Source organism: Bufo gargarizans, unplaced genomic scaffold, assembly GCF_014858855.1.
Source record: "Bufo gargarizans isolate SCDJY-AF-19 unplaced genomic scaffold, ASM1485885v1 original_scaffold_1296_pilon, whole genome shotgun sequence".
In the NCBI taxonomy this organism is placed as follows: Eukaryota; Metazoa; Chordata; class Amphibia; order Anura; family Bufonidae; genus Bufo; species Bufo gargarizans.
The window spans coordinates 1-22,920 of NW_025334298.1; the positions used below are offsets into that span (position 1 = coordinate 1).

Genomic DNA, 22,920 nt, shown 5'->3' on the forward strand with positions numbered 1-22,920 from the left:
CATTCCTGTAAAAAGAACACTGAAGCGGCAAGAACAGATAAATAATTAAAAAGCGCAGTTCTCCTTGTCTTTGAGTGCACGCTTCTAGTGTTCAGGGAAATTCCTTCTAAAATAGCCATGATAAAAAGTTAAAAGAAATTAAAAAGGGAAGCTTTTTCTTCTTACCTGGGCACAACTTTAGACAGCGTCGGCTTCACCAAAGGAGTCACTCGCGCTCTCATCGCCCACAGCCCAAGATGTCACAGACAACATCGTACTCACAGGAGAGGAGCTACCGTCACTCAGCTGGCCCCCCTCTTGCGCCATCCCGCCAGTCCAGACTAAGCCCATCTGCCTGTCCACATGTACCGGAGCCGCGACGTCGAGCCCCCCCCACGCCGGAGCAGGGGTTTCCTCCAGAACTGTCTCTGGAATTGTATACTCCGACTGGTTTAGTTCTCTCTCACCGTCTGGCTGGGGAAGAGAAATCCGTGGGACACCCTCGGTGTTAACCTCAGGTCCCCCAACGGCACTCTCCCCCGAGCCTTCTTCCACCACTTTACTAGCATCCCTCCGTTTTTTGGATGCCACTGTCCCACCTGGATCCTCCGGCGGGCTCATTGGCTGAGCAGGGACCGAGTGCGGGCCAGGCGGATCAGCATCATCCGGGTGGCCTTTATTCCCCATTTCCGGGGCGGGGTCACTCGTCCGCTGATCACTGGACTTCCGCTTAGGTTTGTGCCGTCTTTCCCTCGGTTCACCTGGTTGCGGGGGGCCGCTTGATGTATCCATATGCTCCGGCTCCTCTCCGTGTTTTTGTAGCTCATCTTGTTCCTCTCTCTGGGGCTGCGGTTCCGTCTGCTCCTCCGGTTGCCTCTGCTGCCCTGGTTGTGCCCTAGGACCTGCTTTTTGGGGACAATCACGTGCAAAGTGGCCAAAGTTAGAACAAAATAAACATTTTCTTCCAGCAGTACATTTATTACTTTCATGTGTTGTGCTTCCACATCTTTTGCAAGTACCTGGGCAACTAAGATTATCATGGCCGTATAGTTTACAAATTCTGCAGTATGACGGCATTTTATTAAAGAACATGTCACCCACCATGTCTCCCAGCTTAAAACGGGCTGGGGGTAAAATGAAACCTGCAGGATGTGTTGGGTCACGGCGACAGATCACTTTGAATACCCACTTGGAGGTTCAAATCCCAGCAGCATTAAAAACCTTTCTTACTGCGATGATCTTCTTAAAATAGGAAGATAAAAAGTGAGAAACATCATTAAGATCTGCAAAAGGACAATACATTTTTGTAACTATATTTTTGACTTCATCAGTTTCATGTTCATAAATTTTTAAACCTTCTAAACGACTATCATTCAACTTAGATGGGATCCTTGCGATAAAATCTTTAAAAACACCATCTTGCTCAAAGGTTATATCATACACTCTTCTCTTAGGATAGTCCTGTATGGCTAGAATCTCACGTTTCTGAATACCGAACACGCCACACAGGACTTAGTCAACTAGGTACAACAAATTATATTGCTCTTTTTTCTTTTCTGTGACATAAAAACGGACTGTGTTTTTAATTCTTGCGTAGTCTGGGATTTGGTGATCATTTCCCTCCTCTTTACTGCCTCTGGCTCCTTCTCCACTGGTTCCTTCTCCTCCTTGGGCTCTTCCATCAATAAGGTTTTTTCTTTTGGGGTTCCTCTTTCTTCTTCCCTGCCACCGCTGCAGAACTTCAATTCTCCGAAAAAATTCCTCCTCCGACTCCTCCTCCTTCCTCCATAGGGTCCCCTCCTCCTCCTCCGGGGTCTTCTGACATGGTGTTATTAGGCATTTTTTGTTTTTTCTCTCTGTCGAGCAAAAAAACGAATGCTCCCCTAGCCGTCCGGAGACTTCTAGGGGTAACGGGGATCGCAACTCGACGCCCCCGGGACTAAGCCTCTCTCCCAATAGCAGCAGACGATCCCCCCCAGGCCGAGAGAGAGGGTACCCGAGAGCTACCTTCTGACACAGAAGCAAGTGCAGCACCTCACAGTACTACACTTGATCTTAGCCAAAAGGCCGAGAAGCGATACCCGCTCGGCCTTGACAACGGGCCGCTGTTCGCCAACGCAGAGCACTTTTCAAGGCAACAACCTATAGGCCCCAGACACAGTCCGGGAGGCTTCTTTCTCTCACAAACCAGTGAAAACGTGCGTCCTACGCTCTGGAATCACCAGCATGCTCCACTTTGTGTTTTTCGTATCTGCATAGCTCCGCCCACCACTTTTGGTCACTCCTTTTCGTCGCACGCAATTCCTGGTGCCAAAGCACGCCAAGCAGAAAAACTGATAAGGAGTGAATAGAGAGTAGTGAAGGAGAAAAAAAAAAGGGTATGCATTGTTGATTGTGATGTCACGGCCCCATTGTTCAGTGTTCCGTCAGGGCCCTTGTGATGTCATCCACTGACCTGACATTACTTGACCTCTGACCTGACAAGCCTCTTGTGACACGCGCAGTGTTCCGTCCATTGGCCAGACAAGGTAGGTCCAGCTGTTGCTGATACATAGGAAGTGCTGGACTACATTTTAGCCTCCAAGTCATCCAGTTCAAAAGATCCACAAGAGGGAGACACAGGCAAAGCACTAGAAAAGCAAATTGGTTACATCCAGCCAACTTGCTACAAAAGGGTCAATTCCCAGGAACAACTCAGCAGCCCGCCCAGGTGTGTACAACAGGCCCAAATCAAACCCAAGGTGCGTGGAGTGGAGGTCCAAACACTTCATTCAGGTGATAAGCCAATTAACCCAACAATTAAGCCATCAATCTTAATTGGATTTGGGGTGTGAGGAGAGGTGACTGGCTGGCTGGGTTGCTTGGTGCTGAAACAAACCCACACACAGCTGATGCAATTAAGAGATTGACAGACTAGATGCAGCAGGTATGCAGAAAGCAGCAAGCACAGAACAGCCCGCACAGAAGAGAAGCTGAAGTGCAGACTATTCCTGAGGCAGGACACAACAACTTTCCACTTGCTTGCTGGAGGGATGCTTGAAATCCATCTCTCAATTTCATTCTGTTATTTTTTTATACTGGAATAGAAAGGGTGCACCGGTCCTGGAGGTACTGCAACACCAGGTAAATGCGTGGAGTGGACAGAGCAAGCTCTTTTTCCATCTCCCTGTTCGAAAAATCTGTTTAATACAGGGAGTGCAGAATTATTAGGCAAATGAATATTTTGACCACATCTTCCTCTTTATGCATGTTGTCTTACTCCAAGCTGTATAAGCTCGAAAGCCTACTACCAATTAAGCATATTAGGTGATGTGCATCTCTGTAATGAGAAGGGGTGTGGTCTAATGACATCAACACCCTATATCAGGTGTGCATAATTATTAGGCAACTTCCTTTCCTTTGGCAAAATGGGTCAAAAGAAGGACTTGACAGGCTCTGAAAAGTCAAAAATAGTGAGATATCTTGCAGAGGGATGCAGCACTCTAAAAATTGCAAAGCTTCTGAAGCGTGATCATCGAACAATCAAGCGTTTCATTCAAAATAGTCAACAGGGTCGCAAGAAGCGTGTGGAAAAACCAAGGCGCAAAATAACTGCCCATGAACTGAGAAAAGTCAAGCATGCAGCTGCCAAGATGCCACTTGCCACCAGTTTGGCCATATTTCAGAGCTGCAACATCACTGGAGTGCCCAAAAGCACAAGGTGTGCAATACTCAGAGACATGGCCAAGGTAAGAAAGGCTGAAAGACGACCACCACTGAACAAGACACACAAGCTGAAACGTCAAGACTGGGCCAAGAAATATCTCAAGACTGATTTCTCTAAGGTTTTATAGACTGATGAAATGAGAGTGAGTCTTGATGGGCCAGATGGATGGGCCCGTGGCTGGATTGGTAAAGGGCAGAGAGCTCCAGTCCGACTCAGACGCCAGCAAGGTGGAGGTGGAGTACTGGTTTGGGCTGGTATCATCAAAGATGAGCTTGTGGGGCCTTTTCGGGTTGAGGATGGAGTCAAGCTCAACTCCCAGTCCCACTGCCAGTTTCTGGAAGACACCTTCTTCAAGCAGTGGTACAGGAAGAAGTCTGCATCCTTCAAGAAAAACATGATTTTCATGCAGGACAATGCTCCATCACACGCGTCCAAGTACTCCACAGCGTGGCTGGCAAGAAAGGGTATAAAAGAAGAAAAAGTAATGACATGGCCTCCTTGTTCACCTGATCTGAACCCCATTGAGAACCTGTGGTCCATCATCAAATGTGAGATTTACAAGGAGGGAAAACAGTACACCTCTCTGAACAGTGTCTGGGAGGCTGTGGTTGCTGCTGCACGCAATGTTGATGGTGAACAGATCAAAACACTGACAGAATCCATGGATGGCAGGCTTTTGAGTGTCCTTGCAAAGAAAGGTGGCTATATTGGTCACTGATTTGTTATTGTTTTGTTTTTGAATGTCAGAAATGTATATTTGTGAATGTTGAGATGTTATATTGGTTTCACTGGTAAAAATAAATAATTGAAATGGGTATATATTTGTTTTTTGTTAAGTTGCCTAATAATTATGCACAGTGAAAGTCACCTGCACACACACACATCCCCCTAAAATAGCTAAAACTAAAAACAAACTAAAAACTACTTCCAAAAATATTCAGCTTTGATATTAATGAGTTTTTGGGGTTCATTGAGAACATGGTTGTTGTTCAATAATAAAATTAATCCTCAAAAATACAACTTGCCTAATAATTCTTCACTCCCTGTATATGGTCCCCAGATAGGGGACGTATCAGATATTAAACTGATAAGAACAGATTTTGCATTTATATTTGTAGTATGTTCTTATATTGGTGTTTCACGGTGAGAATAAAGTTCTTCTAATACAACATGTTCCAGAGATTAAAGTGCCATGTGCTCATTGCTTTTTGTTTTCCTAGATGTTTTTTATCAAGTAAAAAATATAAATAGAGTTCACTCAGTGCCAGTTTTATACATTGCCTTTCATCGATGTGGTCTTTTTTAAAGACTAAGATGTTGCAACTTTTCCATATAGCATTTTTAATACAACTAATAAAACACCATAAGACTCTTTCTTTTTCTTTGGGCAAGATTTCATGAATTCCATAAAATATTACCATATAGGATAATAACTTAAGACCAGTTAAGAATTTTAAAAGTTCACCACACTCTTTCCAAACATTTTGTGCAAAGGAGCAGTTCCCAAAAATGTGCAAACTCGACCCTATATAGCCGCAATTCCTTCTCGGGCATTTTTGCATGTTATTTAGTCCCCTTCTGAACTGGAATTCTCTTGTGGGCAGACAATCGTGCACAATCATATATATAATGTCCTTATGATCATTGATTAATTAAGTGTGGTTCACTCTCTTCCAAATCTCAGCACTTTTATTATATGGGAAGTTTTTTATTTGAGTCATATTTTCTGCCCTTTTCCTTATTTCTAGCAACAAGTGTCTAGGGTTCTTTAAGATTGCTGTGTCATACATCTCCAGCTTAAAAACTCGTATAATTTTTTCCAGAATAACATAGTGTTTAGGTGGAGAGATCAAGACTGGACTAGTTAGTGGCAGTGATAGCCATTTCCTTTTCCCGAATACATGTCCGGCAGCATACCTTAGAAAGAAGGTCCAGTTGCTTTCAGATGTAAGATGTTTGAAACAGAAACAGAAAAACTTGGTCAGCAAGAACCTTTTAATATTCGGGACATCCTTCCCTCCATTCAAAAGTGACTTGTGCATAGTCTCTCTTTTGAGCTTCTCAAAATTGGAGTTCCAGACAAACTGAAATATCATCCGCTGCAGTCTCCTTACTGTCAGATCATCTGGTGGGTATACGAGATTAAGGTGCAGCATAATCGGCAGAAGGATGGCTTTGATGATCAGGACTTTGCCAGCCATGGACAACTTTCTTAATTTCCAATAGTCGATCTTTTTGCTGACTTTCTCTCTCACTATGTCCCAACTCTGTTTGCCGTTGTTTTGTTTATCAAAAATTACCCCCTAAATCTTTATTTTGTCACTTTGCATTGACAGCTGAGGAATAGATATGTCAGTCCATTTTCCCAGCGTATAACAGTCACACTTGTCAACATTCAACTTAAATCCTGACGATTGACAGAAAAATTAAGTTATTTGTATCGCTCTTCTCAAAGCTGCCTGAGTTGTACAGAAGATGGATATGTCATCCATATAGCCAATTACCTTTACGTCGAGTCCTTTTCCCCCCTGGCAGGGGTGCTCCTTTCACCACTTTGTCTCTGCGTAACATAGCAAGCAGTGTCTCTATGGAACAAATAAAAAGGATAGGTGACAGTGGACAGCCTTGTTTTACTCCTGAGAGTAATTGCACTTTTTCTGTTTGATATCCATTCACTAAAATTTTGCTAAAAGAGTCTTTGTATAAAAGTTAAATCTGTCGTATAAAAAGATCAGGAAAGTCCATCTTCTTAAAAACCGACCATAAAAACACATGTGACACTCTGTCGAAAGCTTTTTGGAAGTCAAGGGATAAAATTGCTACATCTTGCTTCCTTTCCTGTTGGTACCATAAAACATCTTTAATAACATTAAGGTGCTCACTGATGCTCCTTCCAGGCACTGCACAGACTTGGTCTTTAAAAATAATGGATGATAAAACCTCTTTAAAACGGTTTACAAGGATTTTAGACATTATCTTGTAGTCAGTGTTCAACAACGTTATAGGTCTCCAGTTGGCAAGCTTCGTCCTGTCCCCTTTCTTAAAAATTAGCGACACCAATCCACTCCTCCATGATGTCGGCAGGACTTCAGTTTTAAAAGCTTCTAAAAACACATGATACAAGTCCACTCTTAAAAGATCCCAAAACCCTTTATAAAAATCGTCAGGAAGGCCCTGGGGCCTTTCCAGTTGAGAGGCTATTAAGCGCTGTATCTATTTCATCCAATGTTGTTTCTTTCACCAGCTTTGCTTGTTCAGCCTTAGATAAGGTGCTAGTTAGTGCGTTCAGTGCATCTTCAGCAAAAGCGTTGTCTATTTGTTTACAGTTGAAGAGATCTTGATAGAAATTGAAGGTTTTCTCCAGCATACCATTCATGCTTGTCTCGCCCTCCAGCTCTGTTACTAGAGCCCGGATTTTAGTTGCTTCCTTAAAAAAATATCGAGAGCACTTTTCATTTTCTTCCAAGGCTTCAATTTTGGTGCCATATATTATTTCCTTGCCTTTATTTTCAATGTGCCGCTGGATCTTCTCCTTCTGTTTGCTAATCAAGTCTTCCATATCAACACCAACACTCTTTAGCTTATAGAAGGTCTGCAACTGCGTATTTAGGTCTCTAAAAACCTTGGTCTTTTCACGAGCAAGTTGTATACTTTTGCGGATGAAGAATTCTTTAATTCTCTGTTTACAATGTTCCCACCACTCTAAATTGGATTGGAATTGTCTTTTGTTATTTTGAAGTTGCTTATAGTACTGTACAAAATCTGCCCTTTTTTCAGTATCATCCTTTCAGTTGCTAATATGAAGTCAATGCGGGACTTTACCTTAGAGTTCTCCCAAGTGTAACCAGGTTCAGAGGGATGTAATTTTCTCCAAGTGTCAATGATCGTGAAGTCCACAAGTAGATCCTTCAGTTGTTTTTCAGTCTTATCTTTTCTAGGATCTCCAGAGCTCCTCTTCTCACCTGACATGACACAGTTGAAATCCCCTGCAATAATAATTTCTGTGGGTCCAGGTATGTAGCATTGTATCGTCTCTATTAAGTTCGATCTTTCCTCTTTTATAGGGGAGGCATAGATATTAGGTTAACGGAAGTACATTCCTAGATAGTTTACATTTACCAGAAGTGCTCTCCCGGGAATAACTTCTGTAAAGGCATTTATTTTGAAGTCTTTGTTTTTAAAGAGGATGCCCACACCAGATGACTTAACTTCATTCTCGCCGGACCAGACGGATTCGCCCACCTTCCAGTCTTTTCTCAGATAGGAATAGTTCATGTCGTGCGCGATTCCGCACTCTTGCAGAAAGATGACGTCTATTTTCACAGTGGACAGAAAATCGAAAAAGCGGCCCTTCTGGCAGGGCCCTTCAGGCTCCTCACATTGAGGGAAGAGATGTTTAGGGTGTTACTCATCTACCATTCACAGACTTTAGATGGAAGAGTCTGTATCAGACATAAATCCGACAGATTGCGCCGGACTGTCAACGATGTCCGAATCGATGTCCTGGATGTTAGCCGGATCAGACAATGGAAGCTTATCTGGAGGTTCCTTCAAAGGGGGCACCAGAGGACCTTGCACATAAGTTGGCAACCTTTTAACAGAAGGTACAGCTTCATCTTCTTTAGACCCCTAGCCTCCTGACTTTCTCTTCCTAATGACATCTGTCTCCATTGCTTCTCCACCAGGGGCTGGACCCTCAGCCGCCACAGAAGATTTCTCCTCCACAGCAGCTTTGGATCCTCCTGGCTCCACGAGATCATAAAGATTTTGACCATCAGGGCAGTCGCCCCAGCTTCCCATATCAGCCTCTGGCTCAGGATCAGGAGCTTTTTTAGTCGATGGAGCAGGGGTCTGAGCGGCCTTCCCTTTAGCCACATCAGCAAAAGTTATTTTTAAACTGCAGTCTTTAAAGGCATGTCCGGTTTCCCCACAAACATTACACTTCCTTTCGTTTGGACAGGTAGCAGTTGAATGACCTTTCTGGTAACATTTTTTTCATATAGGGACAATTCTCTTGCTTGTGTCCAAAAGTGTAACATCTTCTGCAGAAGGTAGGCATTGCTCCATAAAAGAGTCTTCCTCTATCTCTTCCGATCATAAAAGTAGATGGAGGGTGATGGAGTCCTCCATACTCATCTGGGTCATCTCGAAATTTGACCACAAAGCAATATTTTCCAGTCCAAAAATCTTCAGAGTTGATCCTTTTTACTCCACGTTTTACAATGGTAGTATGTCTGCTTAGAAAGAACGTAATGGCCTCCAGTGAAACAAAGGGATTCCCCATATGGACCGTTATAACCTTTTCCTCTTCAGTATATAGAGCAACAAAATGAAGTCCTTTCAATTCCTTGTAGCAAATATTCCTCAGGATGCTCCGAGGAATGTTCGTAAAGGTCAACGTGAACTTCTGAGGTGCCTTTTGAAGCGCCAAAACTTTTTCTCTGCGGACATCCAGAACTCCAAGTAGAACGACTTGAACCAGGTGCTTCAGGGTGAACGTTTCTTTCGCATCTTCCTCAACGTAGATCAGGAAGCTGTTTCTGATTTTCGTCTCATTCTCAACAGCATATCTCAAAGAAGTAGTTGGGATCGCTGATGCCGCCATGTTAGATATCTTCCCCCCCTATAGCAGCAGGTGGCTTAAGGCACAAGGCCGATGCCACCAGGCCGAGGGTTCAAGAGTCTTCACACGACAACCTTTTTGGCTAGACACCTTGATCTAGCCAAAAGGCCGAGAAGCGATACCCGCTCGGCCTCGACAACGGGGCCGCTGATCGCCAACGCAGAGCATTTCTCAAGGCAACAACCTATAGGCCCCAGCCCCAGACACAGTCCGGGAGGCTTCTTTCTCTCACAAACCAGGGAAAACGTGCGTCCTACGCTCTGGAATCACCAGCATGCTCCACTTCGTGTTTTTCGTATCTGCATAGCTCCGCCCACCACTTTTTGTCACGCCTTTTCTTCGCACGCAATTCCTGGTGCCAATGCACGCCAAGCAGAAAAACTAATAAGGAGTGAATGGAGAGTAGTGAAGAAAAAAAGAAAAAGGGGGTATGCATTGTTGATTGTGATGTCACGGCCCCATTGTTGAGTTTTCCGTCAGGGCCCTTGTGATGTCATTAACTGACCAGACATTACTTGACCTCTGACCTGACAAGCCTCTTTTGACACGTGCAGTGTTCCGTCCATTGGCCAGACAAGGTAGGTGCAGCTGTTGCTGATACATGGGAAGTGCTGGACTACATTTTAGCCTCCAAGTCATCCAGTTCAAAAGATCCACAAGAGGGAGACACAGGCAAACAAACTTTACTTATTTACTAACTAAAGCCACTAGAAAAGCAAATTGGTTACATCCAGCCAACTTGCTACAAAAGGGTCAATTCCCAGGAACAACTCAGCAGCCCGCCCAGGTGTGCACAACAAGCCCAAATCAAACCCAAGGTGCGTGGAGTGGAGGTCCAAACACTTCATTCAGGTGATAAGCCAATTAACCCAACAATTTAGCCATCAATCTTAATTGGATTTGTGGTGTGAGGAGAGGTGACTGGCTGGCTGGGTTGCTTGGTGCTGGAACAAACCCACACACAGCTGATGCAATTAAGAGAATGACAGACTAGATGCAGCAGGTATGCAGAAAGCAGCAAACACAGAACAGCCCGCACAGAGGAGAAGCTGAAGTGCAGACTACTCCTGAGGCAGGACACAGCAACTTTCCACTTGCTTGCTGGAAGGATCCTTGAAATCCATCACTCAATTTCATTCAGTTTTTTTATACTGGAATAGAAAGGGTGCACCGGTCCTGGAGGTACTGCAATACCAGGTCAATGCGTGGAGTGGACAGAGCAAGCTCTTTTTTCATCTCCCTGTTCAATCCATTTAATATATGGTCCCCAGACAGAGGAGGTATCAGATATTAAACTGATAAGAACAGATTTTTTTTTTTAAGTTGACTACCCCAAAGGGGTATATTTTATTTCAAACAAATTATACATACAGAAAACTTATTATCTCATAAAAATTATTTTTCAAAATATAAATAACATGTATAAAATCATATAATAGACCCCCATTACCTTAAAAACCATTTGTTGCACATGAAAGGAGTGTTTTTCTTGTCCAATAAATATTACTTATACATTTCATCAATGATCATTTTTAAAATATTTTCAACAGAAATAACTTCATGCTTAAAACATAAAATGTTCCTGGCCGCCCAAAGAGCTGCTTTAACGCAATTGGTGATCTTCAATGCCATCGTCGTCTTGGTCCTTGAAGGGCACTGCAGACACCCATAAAATACACTGTCCATAGTTAAAACTTTTAGTCCTGTTATCTTCTTTATTAAGGGGAGCATTTTAGTCCATATCAATTGTGCAAAGTAACAGTACCAAAAAAGATGAAATACATCCTCCTCCTCTCTGCATACTCCCCTGGGACATTCAGCGGTGCCAATCAATCCTCTTCGGTGCTGGAATGCCCGGCATGGAAGACACTCATGAGTGCAGCTCCAGGCCAGGTCCTTCTGAGAATTAAAAAGATAATTAATATTAACCTGCTTCCATATTTGCTTACATTTTGTATCATTAAAATTTCTTATAGGGGCCATCAACTTTTCATTGCTAATTTCTTTTAAAATGGCCTTATTATTTTTTAAAATATCAACCCTCTTCTGGCTTAATTTAAAACAAATCGTTATTTTCTCTAAAATCTGATAAGAATGTGACAGGTTAAAAGAATATGGAGAGTTTAAAACAGTTTCAAACCACCCATTCTTTCTCATAAAATAACCTGTAAAATAACAAATAAAATAAGACCAATAATTATCTTTAAAAAGGGTGTTAAGACAGAAACTAAAACACTTTATTAAAATAAACGCTTTAATATCCGGGAAATTTTTTCCGCCTTTGAACTTGGGAAGCATCACCGTATTCCTCTGTAACTTATCCATTTTGGAACCCCAAAAGAAATTAAAACAAGCTTTATTGATTTTTTTAAGAATACGGTCCGACGGGGGAAACACCATACTTAAATATAATTAAAATAGGTAAAACTATCATCTTGATAATTAAAACCTTTCCCTCCATCGTCAGCTTCCTCAAGTTCCACATACACAATTTCATATTAACCTTTTCTGTCACCATGTCCCAATTCCTGAGGCCATCATTAGACTCACTGAAAGTAATCCCTAAAATCTTTACAGACTCAGGAATGTTAAGTTCATTTAAAACCATATCACCAACATTTAAAACGCTGCTCTTTAAAACCGGAGGTACAACAGAAATGTTCCACCTGTTTTCAAGCTTTTTGGACTGATGGGATGTCCCTACAAATTATCGCGACATCATCCATGTACCCCACTACTTTGGCCTCCAGTTCCCCCCCCCCCCGCCTGGCAGGGGGACTCCACGTATTTGTTTGTTTTTTCGCAGCATGATTAAAAGAGGCTCAATGGCGCATATAAAAAGTATAGGGGGCAAGGGACACCCCTGCTTCACTCCCGATTTTAAAATAACATCCTGAGTCTCAAAACCATTTATTAAAATTTTACTAGTGCAATGGTCATAAAAAGCTCTTAAAGACTGTAAAAACCCTTCCGGTATACCCATTTTCTTTAAAACTTTAAAAAGGTAAAAATTAGACACTCGGTCAAAGGCCTTTTCAAAGTCCAAAGATAAAATGGCGACTTTCGCTTTACTTTTTTTCGTATCATTAATAATATCTTTTAAAAGGTTTAAATTATCCCAAATACATCTCCCGGGTACCCCACAGACTTGGTTCTGGTGGTTAATTTTGCTTATTATCATCTTCATCCTGTTGGCGCATATTTTGGCCATTACCTTATAATCGCAGCATAAAAGGGTGATGGGTCTCCAATTTTTGATGTAATAGAGACACCTCACCCTTTTTCCAGGATCCCGGGAGAGTCTTGGACCTAAAAACCTCTTTAAAAAGATTAAACAAGTCTTCTTTTAAAACACCATAAAAGGTAACATAAAACTCAATAGGTATACCGTCAGGGCCAGGAACTTTCTCCTTCTTAAAACTCTTAATAGTTTCTAAAACTTCTTGCTCGGTAATATCCTGTAATAAAAATTGTTGAGATTCACAGTCTAAAATACTTTCGATCCCTTTCAGTGAGTCCTTTAAAAAAAGCTTATCTATTTTCTTTTCACTAAATAAATTAGAATAAAAATCATGGGCTTTTTTTAAAATTCCCTCTATATTTTCCTCTCCCCCAAGCTCTTTGATCTGGGTACGTTTATCTTGTTCTTATTTTAAAAAGTACCTGGAGCAGGTCTCGTTCTCTTCTAGATGTTTAATTTTAGAACAAAAAATTATCTCTTTTCCTTTCTGCTCCAGGTACTGAGTTATTTCTTTCTTACTATCTGAGATCTCCTTTTCCATATTTATACCCAGATCTCGGAGCTTATATTGCTTCTGCCGACGGGTATTTAATTTTTCATAATGCTCTCTTTTCTCTTGGGCCTTGCATTTCCCTTTTATTGATGAAAAAGGTTTTAATTTTAATTTTCATCATCTCCCACCATTTAACTATAGGAATATTGGGATTTCTTACCAGTCTGCAGTGCTTATAAAAGATGATAAAATCCGATAAAATCTTTGGATCTTTTAAAATGGAAACATTTAGTTTCCATGTTCTTTTCTTTTTGTAATTGCCGCCATACTGCACCTTAAAAGATAATAACTTATGATCCGAGAAAATATTAGATAAAAGCTTACAATAAAATGGCAGTATCTGATAAGAGCAGAGGATAAAATCAATTCTTGACTTAGAATTCACATTACTCCAAGTGGCGCCGGCCTCTTCTGGTAAAGTACTATTGCATTTTTAAAAAACGTCAGTAAGTTTAAAATCTAAAATAATATTTTTTAGCAGAGAGGAGGAGGCGTCATAATTTCTACATACTGCGTTTGAGAACCGGCGCTCACCTCTTAAAATACAGCTAAAATCTCCTGCTAAAATCAGAGGTTCAGAGTAATTAATAAAATAAGGTAAAATCTCTAACATTTCCATTCTTTTCTTTTTTTTCTGTAAAACCATTAAAATGTAAAAACTGCCACCTAATACCATAAATAAAAGCTTTTACTAATAAAATTCTCCCCGGTAAAATTTCACATACATGGTCTATTAAAACATTCCCTTTGAATAAAATAGCTACACCCCCGGACCTATTTTCATTTAACCCGGACCAAACTGATGGTCCGGGTTTTCAGTCCTCTTTATATTTTTTATAGTTTTGTCTGTGGGGGGTGCAGCATTCCTGTAAAAAGAACACTGAAGCGGCAAGAACAGATAAATAGTTAAAAAGCGCAGTTCTCCTTGTCTTTGAGTGCACGCTTCGAGTGTTCAGGGAAATTCCTTCTAAAATAGCCATGATAAAAAATTAAAAGAAATTAAAAAGGGAAGCTTTTTCTTCTTACCTGGGCACAACTTTAGACAGCGTCGGCTTCACCAAAGAAGTCACTCGCGCTCTCATCGCCCACAGCCCCAGATGTCACTGACTACATCGTACTCACAGGAGAGGAGCTACCGTCACTCAGCTGGCCCCCCTCTTGCATCATCCCGCCAACCCAGACTGAGCTCATCTGCCTGTCCACAGGTATCAGAGCTGCGGCTTTGAGCCCCCCCCCCCCACTCTGGGGCGAGGGTCTCCTCCAGACTGTTCCAAGTCTCTCTCACCGTCTGGCTGGGGAAGAGAAATCTGTGGGACACCCTCGGTGCTAACCTCAGGTCCCCCAACAGCACTCTCCCCAAAGCCTTCATCCTTCCGTTTTTTGGACGCCGCGGCCCCACCTGGATCCTCTGGCGGGCTCACTGGCTGCCCAGGGACCGAGTGCGGGCCAGGCAGATCAGCATCATCCGGGTGGCCTTTATTCCCCATTTCCGGGGCGGGGTCACTCGTCCGCTGATCACTGGACTTCCGCTTAGGTTTGTGCCGTCTTTCCCTCGGGTTACCTGGTTGCGGGGGGCCGCTTGTTGTATCCATATGCTCCGGCTCCTCTCCGTGTTTTTGTAGCTCATCTTGTTCCTCTCTCTGGGGCTGCGATTCCGTCTGCTCCACCGGTTGCCTCTGCTGCCCTGGTTGTGCCCTAGTACCTGCTTTTTGGGGACAATCACGTGCAAAGTGGCCAAAATTAGAACAAAAGAAACATTTTCTTCCAGCAGTACATTTATTACTTTCATGTGTTGTGTTTCCACATCTTTTGCAAGTACCTGGGCAACTAAGATTATCATGGCCGTATAGTTTACAAATTGTCAACTAAGTACAACAAATTATATTGCTCTTTTTTCTTTTCTGTGACATAAAAACGGACTGTATTCTTAATTCTTGCGTAGTCTGGGATTTGGTGATCATCTCCCTCCTCTTTACTGCCTCTGGCTCCTCCTCCTCCTTGGGCTCTTCCATCAATAGGGTTTTTCTTTTGGGGTTCCTCTTTCTTCTTCCCTGCCACCGCTGCATAACTTCTATTTTATAAAAAAATTCCTCCTCCGACTCCTCCTCCAACTCCTCCTCCTTCCTCCATTGGGTCCCCTCCTCCTCCTCCTCCTACTCCTCCTCTGGGGTCTTCTGCCATTAGGCGTTTTTGTTTTTTCTCTCTGTCGAGCGAAAAAACAAATGCTCCCCTAGCCGTCCAGAGACTTCTAGGGGTAACGGGGATCGCAACCCGACTGCCCCGGGACTAAGCCTCTCTCCCAATAGCAGCAGGGGGGGTGAAGTCCAGGCAATGAACCTAGGACGATCCCCCCAGGCCAAAAGAGAGCGTACCCGAGAGCTACCTTCTGACGTCTGACCAATTGCAGCACCTCACAATTTTTTTTATTTTATTTTTTAGTTGATGCGTCAGAAGACGCGGCATTTTTAAATCAATTACTTATTATGCCATACGCCTCATCATCCAGATCAACTTATTTTTTACTTTTTATTCATATTTTTTCTCTTATTTTTTTTTTTTAATATTTTTTTTTTTAAAGAATAAACAAACAACACATAAAAGACAAACATAACAAAAAACCAATCATCTACTATCTCTTCATCTTAACTTTTCTTCTTTCCTTCACCCACCAAATCTCAGCATTCTTCATCGTGTTTTCCTCAATAAAACTACTATCTTTTTCTTCTTTTCTTTCCTTTTCTTCGGCATAACTGAAAAAATTCTCTTCTTCTCTTTTCTTTCTTTTTTTTTCTTCTTTTTGGATACCTTTTCACAAATTCTGTCCAAAAATCTTCCTTAAAACTATCTTCTACTTTTCCTTCTTCTTCTTTCACTTCAATTTATTTTCCTTCACTTTCAGGTTTCTCTTCTTTACTTTCCATTTCTTTTCTCAAAGAATCTACTTTTACAAACTTTTTCCCTTTAGCCCAAAAACAAAAACCATAATATTCCCTTTTAAACTTTCTTCTTCTTTATCTTCTATTTCTTTTCTCCAAACAAGAAAACTTATCTGTCAATTCCAACATCCAATACAATTCATATAATAACTCTGTAACCTTGCCAACTCAAAATGTGATCTCAAAAAATATTTCTTCATTCTCCATGAACAGATCGTCCATTGAGATAATATATTTCTTCGCTTTTCTTGCTACCGATGACTGTATAAAAATAGTCGTTTTCAACATTTCCTCCTTTTCCACCCATCTGGCAAAAACTTGTTTACATATCTCTTCAGTCTTCAAAGTAACATCCACATACCTTCTTGAATGATTTTCTTGCATACAAAGCATGTCCTTTTTCTGAACACCCAAGGGTGTCTCCAGTATTCTCCAAACAGAAGTAACCAGACTCTCTCTTCCCATTATGTCGTCCTTAAAAAACACCCGTAGGCAGTTTTTCTTCTTCCAGAATTCCATCTTTTCCGCTTTAAAATACTTTCTCCAAACGGCAACGTACAGGAACTCCAAACAAATCCACAAGACTGCCCCCCACAGCTATGTGTGGTGACAGGGGTGATCGGGACTAAGCCGCCCCCCCAATAGCAGCACTGTCTTCCACTGCAGCTATCAACTGCAGCTTCTGCCAGAGGCCGAAGGTCCGGGTACCCGGGGCACCTCTGGCCAAGACCAGTGCAGCACCTCTCGATACTACACTTGATCTTAGCCAAAAGGCCGAGAAGCGATAACCCGGTCGGCCTCGACAACGGGGCCGCTTATCGCCAATGTGGAGCACTTCCCAAGGCAACAGCCTACAGGCCCTAGCCCCAGACACAGTCCGGGAGGCTTCTTTCTCTCACAAACCAGGGAAAACGTGCGTCCTACGCTCAGAAATCACCAGCATGCTCCTCTTCGTGTTCGCCATCTGTATAGCTCCGCCCACCACTTTTGGTCACGCCTTTTCATCGCACGCAATTCCTGGTGCCAAATCACGCCAAGCAGAAAAACTGATGATAAGGAGTGAATGGAGAGTAGTGGAAAAAATAAATAAAAAAAGGGGGGGTATGCATTGCTGATTGTGAAGTCACGGCCCTTGTGATGTCATCCACTGACCTAACCTTACTTGACCTCTGATATGACAAGCCTCTTGTGACACGTGCAGTGTTCCGTCCATTGGCCAGACAAGGTAGGTCCAGCTATTGCTGATACATAGGAAACGCTGGAGTACTTTTTAGCCTCCAAGTCATCCATCCAGTTCAAAAGATCCACAAGAGGGAGACACAGGCAAACAAACTTTACTTATTTACTAAAGCACTAGAAAACAAATTGGTTACATCCAGCATAATTGCTACAAAAGTGTCAATTCCCAGAAAAAACTCAGCAGCCTGCACTGGTGTGCAAAACAGGCCCAAATCAATGTAGAGTGGAGGTCCAAACACTGCATTCAGGTGATAAGCCAATTAACCCAACAATTAAGCCATCAATCTTAATTGGATTTGGGGTGTAAGGAGAGGTAACTGGCTGGCTGTCTGGGTTGCTTGGTGCTGGAACAAACCCACACACAGCTGATGCAATTAGGAGATTGACAGACTAGATGCAGCAGCAGGTATGCAGAAAGCAGCACAGCACAGCCCTGACTGAGGAGAAGCTGAAGTGCAGACTCCTGGGGCAGGACACAGCAACTTTCCACTTGCTTGCTGGAGGGATGCCTGAAATCCATCTCTCAATTTCATTCAGTTTTTTTTTATACTGGAGTAGAAGGGGTGCACCGGTCCTGGAGGTACTGCAATACCAGGTCAATGCGTGGAGTGGACAGAGCAAGCTCTTTTTCCATCTCCCTGTTCGAAAAATCCATTTAATATATGGTCCCCAGATAGGGGACGTATCAGATATTAAACTGATAAGAACAGATTTTTTTTTTTTTATCATTCAGAGTGGTAAGTAACATATTTCTCAGTATGCTTTCTTACAACGGAACAAGGGATTCCCAACCAGTCTCCCAAGCTGGTACTTGCCATGCCTTAAAACTGCTTATCTTCTGCGATCTGACGAGTGCAGGTACAATCAGCTTAGGATAACCGTTGTACAAAAAAAACTGTCTGAGCTCATTACTTCACCGTTCATCCTTATGGCATATATTGAAAACTTTTTTATTTTTTTCCTAATTTATTTTCCAAATAGGCATCCTGTCCCTATATTCTGCACCATGACCTCCACTATCTAAACCACCACCATGCTTTCTATCCCAACAATATATAATATACAATCTTGATAAAATTAATCTTACACAGTCCTTTTCATCCACCAACTCTCTTTTGAACACACATAAATTCCTAGCATCCCACAAGCTTTCCAAAACACATACCACAATAAACCATAACAACCTTGAATTCGATTTCCCACATGCCCCAAGACCAAACATTGCAACTTCCCAATTCATACACCTAACCCCTGTCAAACCTTTAACCATACCTCCCATTCCTGCTGAGCATACTTACAATTCCAAACCAAATGCATCACACTTTCTGATTCACCACATCCTTCTCTCGGGCAAACCTCAGACTTAACTAAATCCCTTTTTTTCTGAACCTCCCTCACCGGCAAAATATTCTGCAAACTCATCCATACAACATCTTTCTGTCTATTAGACACGCCCTTTATTTGCAAATTCTTCCACACTCTTTTAGCTACATTTGACCTTAAATTCATTATATCACAGACAACTTCATTCTTACATATTTCATTCATTACCTTCTTCTTGTTTTTAAAATCCTCCATTTTCAAAGCCAACAAATCATACTTTCTAACAAAACTTTCTATCACCAAATACCATTTAGGACACTTAAAGGCCACCGGAACTCTAACATCTCTTTTCTTCCACTTCAATCCAAACAACATCCACCCTGCCATATAACTCATCATATAAGCACATTTATTCTTCCTCCCATTCATTACAACAAGCATCTTAATATATGTTATCCCCAAGAACAACCCCAAATTTGGTAAACCAAGTCCTCCATTCTCTCTCGCTTTGTACACATACTCTCTTTTCAATTTCTCCTTTCAATTTCTCCATCTTACTACCCCATAAAAAAGTGAAAATCATTTTCTCTACTTTCTTTACTTTCGTACCATTCACTGGAAAAACACCAAACACAAACCATACTAAAGGTAGAACAACAGACTTAACAATTAACACTTTCCCAGTCAAGCTTAGAACTCTCAGTCTCCAAAAATTAAACTTCCTTTCAATCCTTTTTTCGCATTCATCCCAACTCTCATTTCCTCTCAAATCATCATTCAAAAAAACACCCAGCACTTTAATCGCCCCATCTTCATGCTTCACATCCTTCAATCTCATCTGACTATCACCAAAACATTTAAAAGAACACTTACTCCAGTTTACTCTAAAACCTGATGCGCCACAAAATAAGTCCAAAATTAATCTTGCTCTCCTCATTGCGGGCACACTATTATTTACAATAACCACATCATCCATATATCCCAAAACACTTACATACTTACCCCCACTACCTGGAACTAACATACCCCTCATCACTTTATCTTTCCTAATCAAGCACATCAAAACCTCTATAACACTTATAAACAACACCGGAGACATAGGACATCCCTGTCTTACCCCTGACTGCACACTTATCTTCTTACTTAAAGAACCATTCACCAAAATCTCACTAGACACTCCATCATATAAACTCTTAACACACTTCACAAAACAATCCGGATACCCCATCACTTCCAATACCTTAAACATATACTCATGCGATACCCGATCAAAAGCCTTTTCAAAATCAATCGTCAACACCATACACTTCTGTCTTCTATCCAAACAATCACCAATCACATCCCTCAACAAAATTAAATTCTCCATCATACTTCTCCCAGGTACAGCACACACTTGATCCTCCCCTACTACCTTATCCACCACCCCACGCATACGATTTGCCAAAAACTTACTAAAAACCTTACAATCAGCATTCAACAAAGTTATCGGCCTCCAATTCTCCACTCCTTTCTTCTCACCTTTCTTAAAAATTAACACAACCACTCCTTCTTTCATTGTCTCACTTATCTTACCACTATGCCACATATACTTACACACCTCAAACAAATCTTCTCCTATCCATTCCCAAGCACTCACATATAACTCAATCGGAATCCCATCCTTCCCAGGCGTTTTATTTTTCTTGGCGTCAAAAACAATCTTCCTAATCTCATCCATACTCATTTCATTCTTCATTCCCTCTCCATCCTCCATACTTAACCTTTCATCTAAACAATTTAATACATCCTGCATTAGACTTTTATCCACACCTTTCTCCTCATACAAAGTTGAATAAAATTCCTCTACCACTTTCACAACCCCTCCCCCACTTACACACTGACCTTCTCCATTAATAATCTCAGTCATATCTTCTTTCTTTCCACATACCTTCTTAAAGAAAAACCTAGTACATTTTTCATTTTCTTCTAAAAATTGCACTTTAGATCTAAAAATAATTTCCCTTCCTTTCTTTTCCATTAACTGCTTCATTTTTTCCTTTGCATTCACCAATAAGTCATCCACATTAACACCTAATCTATCTAGCTTTCTCAGCCATGCAATTCTCATACCCAAATCCTTATATTCATTCCTCAGTAACCTTGCTTTCTTATAACCCCATTTCCTGAAAAAAACTTTTATTCTCTTTTTCACCCAGTCCCACCATTCTAACACATCCTCCCATTCATCCTTCCTCCTCCTCCATTTCGTATATTCAATCCTAAAATATTTCATTACATTCTCATCATCCAGTAATTTAACATTTAACTTCCACAACCCTCTCCCATAAACACTTTCAACGTTCCCTTCCACACAACACCTTAAACACATATGATCCGAGAAACATACATCCTCCTGCAAAAAATTAATGCATTTTATATTTTTTGATAAAAAAACAAAATCTATCCTAGATTCAATGCCCCCTGCCTCTGATTTATAAGTACATGGTGGTGGTCTCCCCATCATGGATTCAGCTGCATCTACAAAAGAGAAATCACTAATTAGTTTACCTAACATACATCCTTACACATCTTTTTTCTCACCCTCTAACACACTATTAAAGTCACCCACCATTATTGTTTCCATTCTCCCAACCAAAAACACATTCAGCTTTTCCAACAAACTCACCCGTTCCTCTTTTTTCGTTGACCCATAGACATTGATAATTTTAAATTTCCACTCTTTACACTTAATCACAGCCAACATACATCTCCCAGCTTCCACTATAGTATAAGAATCCACACACATACTACTATTCTTTAACAAAATACCTACACCCGAATTCCTATTTTCACATGATCCTGACCACAAAGATTTCCCATACACCCATTCACTCTCATCTATCACTTCGTCTATCCCACATTCTTGCACACATATTATGTCCACAGGCTGGTTTTTTAGGAATTCAAAAATGGAAGTCCTTCTTGCTTTGGACTTTAAAAGCCGAACATTCAGAGATAGAACATTATAGCGAGCCTTATCCCTCATGATGGATTTTTTTTAAGGGAACAATTCTCCACTCCCCATCTCTTGCTCAGCCTTCTTCTCCTGGGGGGGAAAAAACACACCCAAAGCCTTGAGACATCACCTCTTCCAGGAAAGACTGTTCGTTAGCACTTTCAGGTCCTGGATACATCTCCCTAGGACTGGCCCCCTCACTCACAGGGGAATCCATCCTAGGTCTTTTGCTGAATAAGTCCAAACCCGACTCCTCGGACTCTCTTGTTATTTTAGGAGAAACCCCTTGATCCTCCACCTCTCCTCCCCCTTGAGTTACATTCCATGGCAACTCTGGAGACTTGGATAAAGAGGTGTCCATCTCTCCGTCTCCTTGCAGCCCAGTAGTCACATCTGATGGCAATATCAAGTCCACAACAGGTAAAGAAACCTCCATTTCTCCTTTGTCACCGCCTCCTTCCTCCACAGGACCCTCCTCGCCTCCTTCCTCCACAGGACCCTCCTCGCCTCCTTCCTCCACAGGACCCTCCTCGCCTCCTTCCTCCACAGGACCCTCCTCGCCTCCAACGCTCTTATTAGCATCACTACTCTGTGTGTTATATCTCTCAGGAACCGGAGTCCATGTTCTGGCTGCCTCTGAGTAAGTTTTAGACGTAGACCTAGTATTCAGGGGACAAGCTCTGAAAAGGTGCCCCTCCTGCCCACACACATTACATACCGGGTCATTTGTGCACACCCTGGACACATGCCCGTCCTTGTTACACTTTATGCATCTGACTGAAGCTGCTGCACATTGTTTCATCACATGTCCAAAGCTTCTACATCTTCTGCAAAAAAGTGGATTGCCAGGAAAAAACAGATAACCCCTATCCCTCCCAATGGCAAAAGTCAAAGGAGGATAGCACAAACCACCCGGGCTTGTCACATCTCCCTTAAATTGAACGAAAAACTTATATTTCCCTGTCCAAATACCTAACGGATTCTGCACCTTGTGGGAATACCGTATTTGCTCACAGTACCTGCTCAAGAAGGCAGTAATATTTTCTAAGGGAACATAAGGGTTGTACATAAAGACTACCAGTGGTACATCGTCATTGTACAACAAGGTGAAAGTCACCCCATCAAGCACAGGATCCTTCTCGTATCCCCTCAGGAACTCCAATAGATTGTGACAAGCAGGGGAGTTGTTAAAGACTAAAGTAAAACATCCTTTCCTTGGGTCTTGCAAACACAAAATTTCGTCCTTACTCACATGAAGTCGTCTGAACAGCACCTCCTTGACCAAATATTCCAACGTGAAAATTTCTCTCTTCTCCTCCTCGACG

At 41.9% G+C, this 22,920-nt stretch overlaps 3 non-coding genes and 3 pseudogenes across 3 annotated transcripts; all 6 read right to left on the reverse strand.

Moving 5' to 3' along the window:
* Window positions 1-3,065: 3,065 nt before the first annotated feature.
* On the reverse strand, window positions 3,066-3,265 carry LOC122923169. Its single transcript, XR_006387244.1, has one exon. It is a non-coding gene; the product is annotated as a U2 spliceosomal RNA (small nuclear RNA).
* A 1,472-nt stretch (window positions 3,266-4,737) lies between these two features.
* On the reverse strand, window positions 4,738-4,793 carry LOC122923165 (annotated as a pseudogene).
* Window positions 4,794-10,468: 5,675 nt separating this feature from the next.
* Window positions 10,469-10,652, reverse strand: LOC122923168. The gene has a single exon (XR_006387243.1). It is a non-coding gene; the product is annotated as a U2 spliceosomal RNA (small nuclear RNA).
* A 6,029-nt stretch (window positions 10,653-16,681) lies between these two features.
* Window positions 16,682-16,824, reverse strand: LOC122923164 (annotated as a pseudogene).
* Window positions 16,825-17,835: 1,011 nt separating this feature from the next.
* LOC122923167 lies at window positions 17,836-18,018 on the reverse strand. Its single transcript, XR_006387242.1, has one exon. It is a non-coding gene; the product is annotated as a U2 spliceosomal RNA (small nuclear RNA).
* Window positions 18,019-18,043: 25 nt separating this feature from the next.
* Window positions 18,044-18,163, reverse strand: LOC122923163 (annotated as a pseudogene).
* Between the last annotated feature and the right edge of the window lie 4,757 nt (window positions 18,164-22,920).